This window comes from Hemiscyllium ocellatum, chromosome 22 (assembly GCF_020745735.1).
Source record: "Hemiscyllium ocellatum isolate sHemOce1 chromosome 22, sHemOce1.pat.X.cur, whole genome shotgun sequence".
In the NCBI taxonomy this organism is placed as follows: Eukaryota; Metazoa; Chordata; class Chondrichthyes; order Orectolobiformes; family Hemiscylliidae; genus Hemiscyllium; species Hemiscyllium ocellatum.
Genome location: NC_083422.1, coordinates 52337242 through 52347546, shown reverse-complemented (window position 1 = coordinate 52347546; position 10305 = coordinate 52337242).

Sequence of the window (10305 nt, the reverse complement as noted above, 5' to 3'; positions counted from 1 at the left end):
TTAGTATTGCCACGTTCCAGACTGGCAGGTACTGATACAAGTTACACCACATTCATTAAATGGTGTTGTCTCCATAGACTTTGCCCTCTTGCATGGGTCAGAGTGCACTTGGGTTAAGCTGGTCATGGCAAGTCTTGGCTGACATCCCCAACACCCACTGAAGGACGGCTACACATGAGGCACACATTGTCTCTGGACCAAGGTCCCCAGTTGAGCTCCCAAATGGACATCAAAAAACTCAGCGCAGGGCAATTCTTTCAGTGACCTGGCCAATAACTGTTGCTCACCCTGCAAGACTAAATTAGATCATGTGACCATTACCCCATTGCTGATTGTGGGCGCTTACTGTGCACTGAGTTGACTTCCATGTTTCCTGCATACTTCACAAAAATAATTCGATTGTCTGTCAAGCGCCTTGAGAAAGTTAGGAATGGAGCTATTCAAAGTTTGGGAGAAGATTTGTCGCTCGGGTGCTCGTTGTTGTGGTTCTGTTCGCCGAGCTGGGAATTTGTGTTGCAGACGTTTCGTCCCCTGTCTAGGTGACATCCTCAGTGCTTGGGAGCCTCCTGTGAAGCGCTTCTGTGATGTTTCCTCCGGCATTTATAGTGGTTTGTCTCTATAGTAGTTGTCAACCGGAGGCGGCAGAGACAAACCAATATAAATGCTTGGGGAAACATCACAGAAGCGCTTCACAGGAGGCTCCCAAGCAATGAGGATGTAACCTAGACAGGGGACGAAACGTTTGCAACACAAATTCCCAGCTCGGTGAACAGAACCACAACAATGGAGCTATATAAATGCAGGTTGCTCTTTTGTTTTAAATTCCCTTTGGACATTCTCTTAATGAAAGACAGATGATTGGAAATTCTGGATTGGGTTTTCCGATTCCTGGTGGGCCCACCTTCGAAAGCAGGGGGACACATGCTCAGTGATCCATTTCTCCCCGAGCAGCTCCAATTGCTTAGATGTGAGTGTTGTCCCCAGCCAGAATTTGAATGGGATTGAGCTTGATTGCACCGTCCCTTAACGTCAAAAAAAAACAAATATGAAAGGAAGTGTTGATTGCAGAACTGAGAATTTACTTAGTAGGGAAAAAAAATGAACAGCTGAGTTTTTTTTTCCTCTCTGAGAGGAGGCAACACACTACTCTCAAGTATCCTGAAAAGGATTTGAAAGAATAGACATAGGGAAGATATGTCCAAATTGAGGATGATAAATCTAGCAATGGCAAAAATGCTCTGCCTAATAAAAGGCTTTTGGACTATCAACTGTTGATATTTCATCCTGCATAAATCTCCTGGTAATTTTTGCCATGGAAACATAAAAAAATAGGAACAGGGTAGGCCATTCAGCCCTTCGAGCCTGCTCCATAATTCAATAGGGTCATTGAGTTCAATGCTCTAATCCCAACCTCCCTCGCGTTTAGCCACAAGAGCAATATCTAACTGCGCTGCCAGTAGTGGTCTGCTTTTGCCTTCCACTCTCAGGGTGAGGAGGCACAAGTCGAGAAGGCAATTCCCAAATCTACTTCAGCCAGAACAAAGAATCAAACTCACCTTGTTGCCATCCTAGAAAATCAAAGAATCTGGCATTAAGTGTCTAAAGGGAATTTAAAATAAAAGAACAACCTGCATTTATATAGCTCATTTCCTGACAGACAATCGAATTACATTCGGAAAGTATGCAGGAAACACGAAAGTCAATTCTGTGCACAGTAAGTTCCCACAAGAGCAGCCATTCAGTCACTCCTCTGTATTAACCTCTTATACAACTTTCCTCCACAGCCCAAGCCCTACTCAAGTTGAGAGACAGACAGCTGACTTAAAACCTCAATCTCATGCTTCATCAAATGCCCTCGAAAGGGTCTTTTAATGAGTCTTCATTGACTGCCTGAACATGCTTTTGACTAGCTCTGCCATGCCTGAAAGACCTTCCCTTAAAATGGGCAACACCCAGGCCTGTCCACTTCCTAGAGCCCAAAGCCTGTGGCTCTGAACTTAGGGTGAATATCCAGTGGGGAACCCAGTGGCTGTGTGCAGTCCAGGCCTCAGTATTTAGTTTGTGAGAGCCTGCAGTGCATTTGATCAACAGGACTAACTGAATTAACCACAGGCACAATGACTGCTCCAGTCCAGCAGACTCTCAGCTTCTAAATCCTTCCACTATTTCACAATATTCCCCCCCCCCACCCCCCGAGGGAAGGGAGCAAAGAAATGAAGCAACAACAGCCTGGAAGCAGACAGGAGCTCGGCCTTTTTAATATACTTTTGGCCATTTGTTAATTTTGTTTTGCTTGAATAATCCTCAACCATTAAAGGCAAGTGGAGAGTTGGCTCTTTTCCCTGGTCTTTCTGACCAATATATTAGTTTCAGATGTAAGATGTATTTAGAGGATTTAAGATTTTAAACAAGTTAATTTGTTTTGGTGCTGGTGAGGGATAAATGTTGGCTTCCACTTCAGAAGAGGTTCCCCTGCTCTGCTTCCACGTGGTCCCTGGGGCCTTTTGCCTTATCCTGAACACGCACACAGAGCCTCAGTTATGCCTGCCATCTAAAAGGCACCAGCTCTGGCAAAACTGCACACCCTCAGCATTGCATAAACTCTCAGAATGAGTGATAGATTATAGATACCGCAGTGTCATCTATACACAGCTCCTTCCACTGAAAGCAAGAGTTCCCTAGAACATAACGGAAAATATAAAAATTTGAAAACATGTACAAACAAATTCAAGAACCGCTGCTTCCCTGCTGTTATCAGACATCTGAATGGACCTCTCAGTGCTGATGTCTCTCTCTGTGCACCTTCTCTATCGCTTTAACACTATAGTCTGCACTCTGCTTTGTATAGTACGAAATGCCACTTTTCATTGTATCTCGGTACACGTGACAACAATTAGTCAAGCTCGGATTCAAACCAAACAAAAAAGAACTGGTGAATTGACATCAAATTTAAATTGCAAATTGTGGGCTCCAGGAAGGAGAGTTTGGAGGAGTTTGGGAGTTCCAGAACTTCAAGGTTGGATTTAGAGATGGTGTGGTAAATGATACAGAGAAGACACAGGACCCACAAGCCCAGCGTTACAGGGAGCGGGAGCAATGCTGCTAATGAATGTACTTGAGCTACCTTACTTCTTGATCCAGTTGGAAAGTTTGTCTCAAGAGCAGGGATGAAAAGGAAGAGTTTGTGACAGAGTGATAGGAAAGTTGGCACTGGATTCCAATTTGAATTAATTCCAAATCCATTCAACTAATTAAGGCCAGGAAATTTCAACACTCAGCCAAAACTGGCCCCGGATCCTCTGCCTGCGAAGCTGATATTCATTTTCTGCAAGCTGAAAGCTAATTGCAATGATGAGCACCAAATGATGTTCCAAGATAATTTAATTCTGTGTTGTCATTTTCAGGTTTCTGTGACACTCCACCACTTCTGTACAGCACTCCAGCTCTGTATCTTTATAGCGCCAACTTCCAACACCCGCCCCACACCTCAATCTGCCTGCAGCTTCACACAAATATCACTTTGTCCTTCAAGAGGCAACAGTTCGCATTCACACTGTATTCCTAACAAAACAAAAACATCCCAAGGTCCTCCACAGGAACATTTCCAAATAAATTTAACAATGAGCTCTGTAAGGATACATTTGGGCATTCGAGGCATGGGTAAAAGTTGGTCATGTGGCTTATTGAGTCTCCTCTGCCATGTAATTACATCATTCAACGATCTGATAATCCTCAACTCCAATTTCCTGTTTTTCCCCATAACCCTTGATTCCCTTCCTGATTAAAAACATGTCTACCTCAGCCTTGAACATAGTTCCATATCCAAACTCCACAGCCCTCAGCAGTTAAGAATTCCACAAATTCTCTACCCTCTTAAAGAAGAAATTCCTCCTCATTTCTGCCTTCAGTGGGCAACTCTTTACTCTGAGATTATGTCACATGTTTCAAGACTCTCCCACAAGGGGAAACAACTTCTCCATGTGTACCCTGTCAAGTCTTTTAAGAATCTTGCATTCTTACATCACCTCTCATTCTTCTATATTTAATGAGTACTAAGCCATTCTACTCAACCTCGCCTTATAAGACAATCCCCCCATACCCAATATCAACTCAGTGAACCTTCGGTGGACTGCTTCCAATGTCAGTATTTCTTTCCATAGATGAAGAACCAAACAATTCACAATACTCCAGCTGGGGTCTCCCTTGTGCCATGTGTTGTTTTAGAGTTAGATTAGATTCCCTACGGTGTGGAAACAGGCCCTTCAGCCCAACCAGTCCACACTGACTCTCCAAAGAGTAACCCACCCAGACCCACTACCCTCTGACTAATGCACCTATTGCTATGGGCAATTGAGCATGGCCAATCCACCTAACCTGCACATCTTTGGACTGTGGGAGGAAACTGGAGCACCCGAAGGGTGCCCACGCAGACACAGGGAGAAGGTGCAAACTCCACACAGACAGTCGCCCGGGGCTGGAATCGAACCTGGGACCCTAGTGCTGTGAGGCAACAATGCTAACCACTGAGCCACCGTGCTGCCCATAATGGCCTCCCTATTTTTATCTTTAGTAAGTGTGATTGCCATGTTGAGTTGTAGTGGGTGAGATGTGGACAGAGGAGTCTTTGATTTGCATCCAGGGTATTGAATGAGTTTTATCTGCCAACGTTATACCTCGCTGATCCTGTGCAGCATCCTGTCTGTCACAAGGTGGTCATGTGGAGCAAGACTGAGTGAAAAAGCCCTGAATCCCTCCCACTATAAAGAAGTTGCACGGACCAAAGACCCTTTACCCTCACTGCCAATCGGAATCTCTGCTTAACACATCAAAATAATAGTTAATGAGCTTCTGAAGTAATTCATTGTCAAGAGTCTACCTGCCTGGTCAAAGCTTAATCAGTAAGATTAACAGTGAACACTTCCTGTTGGATCTCCATGCCAATCGTGATCCAATCAAATAGCACTGTCTTCTCTTGTGGTGTAAAGTGTTATTCCCTTTCTAAGTTTGTTTTCGTGTGTAGCAGTACTACTGAGTGCAAAATGAAAAGTATCGACTCAATGTTTCTTTTTAGCCATGCAATTTATTGTGGAGCCTGGCTTCATGCTTTTCATAAGATACAGCGATGCAGGAGCGTAAAGACAAAGCAACATCCAAAACCTTGTGGAAAGATAGTTCTTGCTGAGCTTTTCCAGCAATTTCTATTTTTGTTTCTGATTTACAGCATCTGCAGTTCTTTCGGTCTTGTTTTGGAAAGAGTGTGACAATTTCAGATAATTAGCAATAGAACCAGAGGCAAGAGAATGTGTGTGTGTACATGTGTGTGTGTGTACGTATGTGTGTGTACGTGTGTGTGTACGTGTGTGTGTACATGTGTGTGTGCGCGCATGGAGGATGTTGTGATTTGGAAGATGCAACCTGTGAGTGCATTAGAAACAGATTCAACTCTCAAAAGGGAGAAGGAGAGGTGTGCAGCAATAAGGAGCAGAGGGTATGTTGAGCTGGGGAGCAGCAGTGGAAAGATATTGTGAGGAGATTATTTGCTTGGATCTTTCAAAGGATCAGTGCAGGCATGATGGGTCAAATCACCTCCTTGAAGGCTACCAGGTAATATTTTGTTGACCCAAACATATTACAGCATAAGTTTTTTTTGGTAGTTGACCATTGGACGGTACATTTGAGCTTTCCTCTTCATAAGCACTTTTTCAGGATTGTGGATAAGTTTCTCCCACTCAGTGCGGGGGTCCCGAGGTGACAGAATAGGCCAACACAGGATTCACACACCCTGCCACAGGTTATATTTGCTGAAGTGATTCTCAGTTGGAATACTCAGGAAAATCCTTCTCTCGGGGAGTTACTGGTCACTGGAATTCTCTTCCTCAGTGAGCAGTGGAGGTTCAGTCATTGAATATACTCAAGGGTAAGTTGGACAAATTTCTGATCAGCCAAGGGGTGGGGGGGGGGGTGGCGTTGAAAGTAACGTGAAAGTGGAGTTAAGGCCACAATCAAACTAATTAAATTGCAGTGCATGGCTCTCCCTAGTGATCTGGCTAATATTTATTCTTCACCAACAAAGGATATTTGGCCATTTTTCACATTGATGCTTGCGGGATCTTGCTGTGCCTTCACTTCTGCATTTCCCCACATTACAATGCTTCAAACTTTCTTCCTTGGCTATAAATATGGAATTGGGATTTGATGTAATTTCTCTTTCATCAGTATGCTCTTGTTTTCAGTAGCAGTTGATTGAATTCTGTTGGATGTTTTTAAATTCATTCACGGGATGTGGACATTGCTGGCTAGGTCAGCATTTATTGCCCATTCCTCAGAGTCAACCACATTGATAAACGGTGTGGATAAAATAGACACAGAGTGATGTTTCCGCTTGTGAGGCATTCTTGGTCAAGGGGTCATAGTCTTAGGGTAAGGGGTAGTAAATTTAAATCAGAGTTGAGGAGAAACTGTTTACCCAAAGGGTTGTGAATCTGTGGAATTCACTATCCCAAAGTGTGTTAGATGCAGGGACAGTGAGTAAATTTAAGGAGGAGTTAGACAGGTTTTTAATTGGTAATGGGTTGATAGATACGGGGACAAGGCAGTAAAATGGGAGTGAGGAGCCTTAATTGAATGGCAAAGCAGACTTGATGGGCTGAATGGCCTAATCCTGCTCCTATATCTTATGAACTTATGAACATTGCGGTGGATCTGGAGTCACATGAGGGCCAGATCAAGTAAGGATACAGATTACCTTCTCTAAAAGACATTAAGGAACAGGTTTTTCCCAGAATCAGCAATGGTTTCATGGTCATCATTAGACTCTTACTTCCAAAGTTTGAGGGAATTCGGATTCCATCATCTGCCATGGCAGGATTTGAACCCAAGTCTCCAGAGCATTACCTGGATCTCTGGATTAATAGTCTAGAGATAAACGAGGTCATCATCTACCCTGTTTATCATAGCTTGCTTCTCTCATCTTTATCAGTATTCAATCCCTATTACTCTGTCAGCACTATAAGCTTGAATAAACTTGGCCAGTTTGGATTCACTTTGGTTTGGAAAGTTAGTAGCTGATTGAACATCGTTCGTTAAAATGATAAGAAGGGACGGTACAGTGGCAGAGCCAAATATTGGCCATAAAGAGGATGGTGGTACACAGGCCTATCTAGTCCATGCTGGTGATCATGTAGTACACAATCTCTCATGTTGGAGGACCACGTAAGCTGTCTTCATCTCACAAGGTTAGAGCATAAGTAGGCCATTCAGCCCCTCAAACCTGTTCCTCCATTCAAGAAAATCCTAGCTGATCTGACTCCCCTGCATTCCCACCTACCCCAGTAGGCTCTCAAACCTTTGCTGATCGAGAATCCATCTGTCTTTGCAATCAAAACAAACTGCTTCCACGATCTTTTCAGAAGAGAGTTCCAAAGTCTCATGATTCTTTGAGAGAAACAAAAGTCTCCTGATCACTGTCTAAAATGGGCATCTCCTTATTTTTGGACAGTGACTCCTGAGCATGGTGGCTCAGTGGTTAGCACTGCTGCCTCACAGCGCCAGGGACTTGGGCTCGATTCCAGCATCGGGTCACTGTCTGTGTGGAGTTTGCACATTCTCCCCGTGTCTGTGTGGATTTCTTCTTTGGCTATCCCTTGATCCAAAGATGGATTGGCCATGGGAATTTGATCATTGTGTCCAGGGATGTGCAGACTAGGTGAATTAACCATGGGAAATTCACATAAGATAAGATAGAGTAGGGTGGTGAGTCTGGCTGGGGGGGGTGGGGAATGCACTTCCGAGGGTTGGGGTGGACCTGATAGGTCAAATGGGCTGCTTCCATACTGTTGGGATTCTCCTAAGATGAAGTCCCCTCTTTACATGTATCCAGTCAGCATCCTTCAGGATCTTGTATGCAGTAATCATCTTCTAAACTCCACTGAAAACAAGTCTAGTCTGTCCTCAGGAGCTAACGTACCCCTTTCAAGCATGCATCAAGAAAACTATTGCTGAACTGTCTCAAATGTATATACAGCCTTCATTAAATAGTGAGCCCTCCTCTAGCTGATCTCTCCACGCCTCAGGCTCACTGCCTTTATTCCTGATGAAGGGCTTTTGCCCGAAACATCAATTTCACTGCTCCTTGGATGCTGCCTGAACTGCTGTGCTCTTCCAGCACCACTAATCCAGAATCTGGTTTCCAGCATCTGCAGTCATTGTTTTTACCAGGTCTATACTATACACAGTATTCCAGATATGGTCTCACCAATGTCCTGTACAACTGAAGCATCATCAGCATATCTTTCTATTCCTTTGTCCTTCATGTATTTCATGTATTTCTCTAGCTTTCCCTTAAATAATCTATACTATTCACCTCACTACTAGGAGTAGCAGGCTAGATATTCTCACTGTTTCCTTGGTAAAAACACATCTCCTGAATTCCCTCTTGAATTTATTTGGTTTGAACATTCCTGATTCTCGGTTTTGGACATGGAGAAAAATTTCCTCTCGACCAATAAATTATGTAACCTCAAAATTAAAGTGTTCATCAGTGAAATGAGGCAGTTGTTGGTTTCTGTTCAAGTCTAAATCTGAAACTCTCTCAGCTATAGCCATTCACATTTATATAGTGCCTACAATAAACCACAGAATTGTTACAGTACAACAGAAAGGAATTCAGTCCATCATGTCTGCACTTGCCCACCCAAAGTTAAATTAGTGTCATTCTCCCACCTTCTGCCCATAAACCTACACATTCTTTCTTCATAGCCAACCACCTGATTTCCATTCGAATGCTCGATGGAACATCTTCCACCACATTCTCCGGGAGTGGAGATGTCCCTAGATGATGCTACATTGGAGCAGTGATTGGCCAAAGTTTGACACTGGGGCATGGAAAGAGACATTATGGGATGACTTGGCAGCTTGGTCAGTGGACTGGGTTTTAAGGAGAGTCTTGGGGAGGATGAGCAGGAATGGTAAAGAAGTCAAGGCATGTGGGAGGGAGAGTTTAGGGCTAGCTGATTACAATTGCAATCAACATTGAAGTGATTCAAGAGAACTTTTGGCTAAATGGAGACCAAAAGCGATACATAAGGGTGATAGGAAACCAAGGAGGAGAAAGGGAGGACTGCAGATGCTGGAGACTCAAGAGTCGAGACCGTGGTGCTGGAAAAGCACAGCAAGTCAGGCAGCTTCTGAGGAGCAGGAGCGTTGATGTTTCAGGCACAAGCCCTTCATCAGGATAGGAAACCAATTCAATTTTGTTTTGTTGTTAGCCTGGACAATGCAAAAGCTCCCACAGTCAAATAGCCACCTGACAGTTGTCCGGCTCACTGGAAGACTGACTGGTGTGCAGGCAAGTGACAATGAGATGAAAGCTAGCATCCTGTTGCTCGACAGCAGAGAGGGTCTGTGTGCAAACAGCAGGGAGGGGGGATGTGAAACATTAAACATTGATCAGTCCTTATCTTTATTTTACAAACTTGCTTTGTACAAACGGCTAAGGGTTCCTTTTGGCAAGACAGGGTTCTGAACCTCAGGTATCAGACAGGAGCTGCCTTCTAATCCCTCTCCCGATATTTTTTTTATTGGTTTGAGATCAAAGGTTAAATAGTGTGGAACCATTCATTCACTGAGAAGTCCTGTGCTACTGCCGAACTCACACCATACAAAGAAAATTAGACCAAGAGAAAGAGGGAGTAAGAGACAGAATAAGATAGACGCACATCGAGAGACAGAGAGAGAGACAGGCAGAAATAGTAACAGACTCTGAGAATCATGAACACAAACCACAGATAGAGGAGAGAGCTAACACAGAGAAATCTGGCATGAATCAACACATCCCGACAGAGACCCAAGGAAATAGCACACTGGAACCAAGAAACACACTTTATTTGAGTTAGAAAGAGACAAAGAGGGAGAAGCCAGTCATAGCAAAGTAAGAGACAAATCAGGAGACTGAGAAAATCACATGTGCTTTAGGAAGGGCAGAATAAAGGCACAAAGAGATGCAGAAGATTTGCACAGAAATACAGAGAGAAAAACAGAAGAAAGAGAGAGCAGGAATGACAGAGACAAAAAGGAAGGATAAAGACAGACAAAGGAACTTAGTGGCAGAGGAAAGAGTGAACGGAGAAAGCCAAGGAGGGAGAGAATAAAACAAAGGAGAAGAGAAGAGAGGGAGGGAGGCTAATATAAAGGCTGGTAAAGAGTTACAGAAAGAAAGGGCGAACGAGCGAGCTTGCCTTGAAGAAGCTGTGTGAGTGCCGGAGCTGAACAAGGGAGCTGTTCCAGTGATTGACTGCAGCCTGCTCT